This window comes from Cnephaeus nilssonii (genome assembly GCF_951640355.1).
Source record: "Cnephaeus nilssonii genome assembly, chromosome: 11".
Classification (NCBI taxonomy): Eukaryota; Metazoa; Chordata; class Mammalia; order Chiroptera; family Vespertilionidae; genus Cnephaeus; species Cnephaeus nilssonii.
Genome location: NC_137082.1, coordinates 15,591,989 through 15,597,211, shown reverse-complemented (window position 1 = coordinate 15,597,211; position 5,223 = coordinate 15,591,989). Strand labels below are relative to the sequence as shown.

The following is a 5,223-nucleotide window of genomic DNA, read 5'->3' as shown; positions in this document are numbered from 1 at the left end:
AGACCTTCTCCTACTCTTCCTAGTTCCATCCTACTCCCCTACATGTATGTATATGACAGACTGCATCCCACCAAGTGAAAGGGCGGAAGGATTTGAGCAGCCAACCCAAACCAATGCTTGCCCCCAGCTGACAGGGCACAACCTCCTGTCATGCTCTCATTGCTCCCCTGAGTTCCTGATCCCACTTTCAGCAAGAATGGCTTCTCCCCCAAGAACACCCACTGGACACTGGAGTACCCTCCAGCTTGCTTGCGTCAACACACATGAGTGAGTGTGAAGAGGTTGGAAGAGGCAATTGACACTATCTGCATCTAAAAGCATCAGAATAACAAACAGGAAGATAACTTCTGCTTCCTGTCAGGATGGAGTACCAAATCCCAGACTAGCCCTCCCCCTGTAAGCCACGGCAGGGGTGGGGGGACGGGGGAGGAGAACACCACCTATTGTCAGAGATTGGAGTGCAGTACAAGACTGTGGTCCCAGAGGAAAAGGAAACACATGAGATGATTGTCCTGGTTGTTGACCTGGAAGCACGTTCCACAGCACATAATGAAAAACCGGAGACCAAAAAGTCCATCGCGGCCTCACTCTCGTCGTGACCATCGAGGTGTGGAGTGGAAGGTCAGAGTTCGGGTCTGCTGGGGTGGCTCGAGTAGAAGAGGATCCAGTAATGGCGTATGGCCATCTGCATGGACCGCGCTGGGATTTGCTACATCTCTGAATTTTGAGAAACTGAAACCTGAGTACTTGCTAGCACTCCCTGAAAAGATGAAGCTCTTTTTACAGTTTCTGAAGAAAAGGTCTTGGTTTGCAGGAGTCAAGCTCGCCTTTGTGGATTTCCTGGCTTAGGACGCGGGTGACCTACCTCCTATATTTAAGCCTAGGTGCCTGGAGGCATTCCCAAACCTGAAGGACTTCGCGGCCCACTTTGCAGTTCTGAAAGAGATCCCTGCCCACGTGATGTCCAGCCATTTCCTTCCAGGCCCTCTGTTTCTAAAGATCGCCTGTGGGCAACAAGCAGGGCCTGTACCGCCAGAAGGTGGCAGGGAGCAGTCACAGCTGCACCTGATATTCCAGGGCCCTGGAGAATCTTCAGACCTCCCTGTACCTCCACAACCAGCTGTCTTACTTTTTTCTCCTTTTTATTCCTTTCTTCCCTCCCCAGATGCCTACTCATCCCCTCCTTTCTCACTCTGAACCCTCTTTTCAAGAGGCCCTTTAAAACTTTAGTTTCCTACTTCTATTTAGCGAAATTCCTAACCCCACCTCACATTATCCCTAAAGCCAATCAACCATCCTTCCCTTCAGTGGTGGCTTCTGCTTTGAGGAGCCAGACTGCACCCCTCACCGACGGAGCTCAGCCCTGAACTCCCCAGCACTGCTCTGGAGATTAGTATTGGCCTGGAGTGCAGGCCCTGATCTCCCAGCATGGTCCATGCCCCAGCCCTACCTGATGCCCAGTAAAGCCTTCAGAAAAAGAGAGAGAGAGAGAGAGAGAGAGAGAGAGAGAGAGAGAGAGACAGAGAGAGACAGAGAGACAGAGAGACAGAGAGAAGGAGAGAGAGAGGACCTATTTAAAAAGAAGCTATCCGCCGAAACCGGTTTGGCGCAGTGGATAGAGCATCGGCCTGCGGACTGAAAGGTCCCAGGTTCGATTCCGGTCAAGGGCATGTACCTTGGTTGTGGGCACATCCCCAGTAGGGGGTGTGCAAGAGGCAGCTGATCGATGTTTCTCTCTCATTGATGTTTCTAACTCTCTATCCCTCTCTCTTCCTCTCTGTAAAAAATCAATAAAATATATTTTAAAAAATAAATAAATAAAAAGAAGCTATCCCAGTCCCATGGCTTACCAGGTGTCCAGCTGAATGGTAACATGTCCCATCATGCACTTACCTTTCACCTTTCCTGACCACATGATTCACCTCAGTTCCCTTTCTGCACCCCGTTTTCCCTTTCCATATTCCCAATGCCACCCCTCCCATTCCTGCATCTGTTTGTGTCCACAGCTGACCATTCTTCCAAAGGCCAAAAGGGAGGGCTAGGGATCTCTTAAGAGTACCAAGAATGGGGGTAAAGAGATTTAAGAAAGACACTGATCACGCTGTCCTTTGTATTTTCCCAGTTTGTGGGTCGTGTGGTGCAGCAGTCAGTGGATCCTGGCTCACTGCTTGCAACCCACAAGTTTGAGGCAGGGTGTGTAATACCACCTGCTACTACAAAGCCCCACATCCAGCATCTTAAGCACAGTAACATTTTGCTCACACAAAATCTAAAGTGGATGTTTCTGGTTAGGAGGTACTTTTCACACCGTTATTCAGAAATTCAGTCAATTTCTTTTCATGCGATGGCTCCACCATCGCCCAGGGCCTCCGAGTCTGCCATGGGTCCTCCGCCCGGCTGCCAGATAGGGGAAGGAGAGCACAGAGAATTATGTAGGATGTTTTTGTGGCCATTCCTGCACACAATTTATTAGGCAGAACTCAGTCACATGGTCACACCTAAATGCAAGGGCAACTGAAAAAATGTACTATGGTGAGATGCTTCTGAGGAGGGGAAAAAAAAAAGAGTTTTGTGACCACATAGAAATCTCTATCTCACTGTGGAGCCTTGAAGAAGTCACTTGTCTCTGAACCTTAGTTTCCTTGTCGGTAAACAGGCACAGGAATAATAGCTTCTTCATGGGGTTATTATTAGGGTTAAATGCGATAGTTCATATGAAGCAATTGGCAGCAGACCCGGAACACAGTGTTTGAGAAATGTTGCCTGTGATGATTATTACAGCATCTGCATCTAATTAATCTTTGCATCCCCCATTGCGTGGTTTCTTTTTATTTTTTCTTTATTGATTAAGGTATTACATATGTGTCCTTATCCCCCATTGTCCCCCCACCCCACCCCCACTTGAATGGTTTCTTTTCTTTCTTTCATAATTGAAATTTTATTGGTTGTTTTGAGGATAAGTATACAGACACTGTAATTTGTACACAATTGACATCAGTATAAAAAAAAAAGTCATATTGTTGTGATTCTTTCCTAAATAATTATTCCAGTGACTTTCCAGCTTAAAATTTGGAGGCAAATTTTAGAATATCCAGTGTTGATACTCCATTCATCAAAGTCCTACTAATTCACAATTTAATATCATATACACTACATTAATCAAACGTTTGATCTTTCATAGCACACTAACAAAGTTACTAGGAAAACTGGACTACCACACCAAACATGTTACAGATACACAAAATTCTGACAGGGAGAGCCAAGATCAAGAAGTGGTTTTCTTTAGGAAACAATTCTATCAAACACATGATAATAGAAGTAATTTAAAATGTTCAAGACATATTAAATGCATGAGTGCCTCAAATTGCCATTTAGTACGCTTTGTATTAAACCTATCTCATGTATGAAATGTTAACCTGACACCCGAGACCATCAAAGCCTCCCATATTCAATATCCCACTATTTTCTGGTTGTACCAACCAACCAGCAAATGATTTCACCTCTTAGAAAAAAAAGCATTTATACTTAAAAAATAGGATGAGGTGAAATTCCCTCCTTCTTAAAAATGTTTCTAAATGCTACTGAAAACTTGCATTTACAAAATCTTTTGGTTTGCATAAGAAGAGAGACAGGGACCACTGGTAAGACATGGTAAATGAGATTCATCAGACTTGGAACTTCTTTCTCTCCCGCTTTGTCAGATGCTGGACTCTCCTCGTTTTTCGTTTCTCCGTTTTCTGCAGGTAAATCTTTAGTTCCTTGGTCAGCCACTTTGGCCTGCTTTCCCTTGCCTCCCCTTTTCCCTTTTGTTTGTACTTTTTTGTCTGCAGTTTTATCCTGGCCTTTTTTGGCTTTTTTAGATTTTTGCAGGAGCAGGTTTAGCTGACAACCTCACTGGTCTCTTCTTAGGCTCCTCTCTGCCTCCTCTTTGCAGAACTGACCTTCCTCTTGGGCATGGTAGTGCTGGGGCATGTGCGAGCTGGGTGCCTGCATGCCTCAAACATCTGCAAAGAGGATTGGGCCATATTGCCTTCTCTACCTAAAGCAGCATACCAGAGCTCTGTGCATTTGCATGTTGGTGGCCCAACCATGACTGACAGCAGTAAGGAACTCACTTTCCTTGGCTGCTGTCCTATTTCTTTCTCTAATAGAATCATTGAGGGGGAAACAACTGTAGTTCAGAGTCGGATTCAGGAATGCCTGCTCTCCTCACCCATATGATATCCTAATGACACTCAAACCCTATAATTATGCTTAACAACATTAGGGTTTGAATTACTTACTGAAGATTCTTCCTGAACTTTGGGGGCAGAGAGGGTGCCAAAATGGAACAAACAGTAAGGAAGAGATTAAGCACCCAAAAGGGTAAGGTGGCAGTGAAGGACACACCCAAACAGAGACTTCAGGTGAAGACTTCGCCCACTCCATAACTCATTGCCATCCACTTTGTGTGAGCACAGAAGGGATCAGAAACACTCCATCTAGTCTTGTACACTTTGTTTTGAAATTTGATCAGAATTCTCGCTGATAGAAGCTTCTATATTGGAATCTATGTTAAGGGACCAGGCTATTCATTTTGTGGGGCAGGAAAGGAGGAAAGGGTTGAGAAAGAAGATTCTAAAGAAGATATACAGAGGAGGTCAGACATGTGAGTCTAGGAAAGTACACAAGAAGGGCTCCTGAAATAACTCTGCTTTTATTTTTTACATATGGTTGCCTGTCTGAGTAATCAACGTGATAAATTTTCCACCCAACGACATCATTACCTTGTCACTTTCTGCACAGTTGCCCTTGGGGGAAAAATGTTAGATGGCTTCCATCCATGTTCAATAATTTGGAGATGGAAAAAAAAAGAACTTGTAGTTTAAAAATTATTTTTAAGGTAATTTTTTCAAATTATGATCCACCAAATTGTAAACACAATTAGAAACATTTCAGAAAATAAAATTGCAACTAAGCAGAGAAAATCTAGATAAATTGTTGGATAAAACTTTCTCATTTTAAGAGATAGTGTATTTTCTCTATACAATTTAGGATCTGCAAGTGCCAAGCTCCAGAATTCAGATATTTTATGTCATAATAATATTCTGAACCAAAATTTTATTGCTAATTGAATTCTTTATGGCATATCAACCTTAAGACTGAGCAAAAAAAATAGATGGCAAAGTTCTACATATGTTCAGAAATTCATTCTAAGAAGTTAGGCATAATAATAATAATAAT

The 5,223-nt window shown here is 43.5% G+C and overlaps 1 pseudogene across 1 annotated transcript; it reads right to left on the bottom strand.

Moving 5' to 3' along the window:
- Positions 1-584: 584 nt before the first annotated feature.
- On the bottom strand, positions 585-3,956 carry LOC307107442 (non-histone chromosomal protein HMG-14-like; annotated as a pseudogene). Its single transcript has 2 exons — positions 3,672-3,956; positions 585-760 (listed from the first exon to the last, which is right to left on the bottom strand). The product of its transcript is annotated as a non-histone chromosomal protein HMG-14-like (transcript).
- Between the last annotated feature and the right edge of the window lie 1,267 nt (positions 3,957-5,223).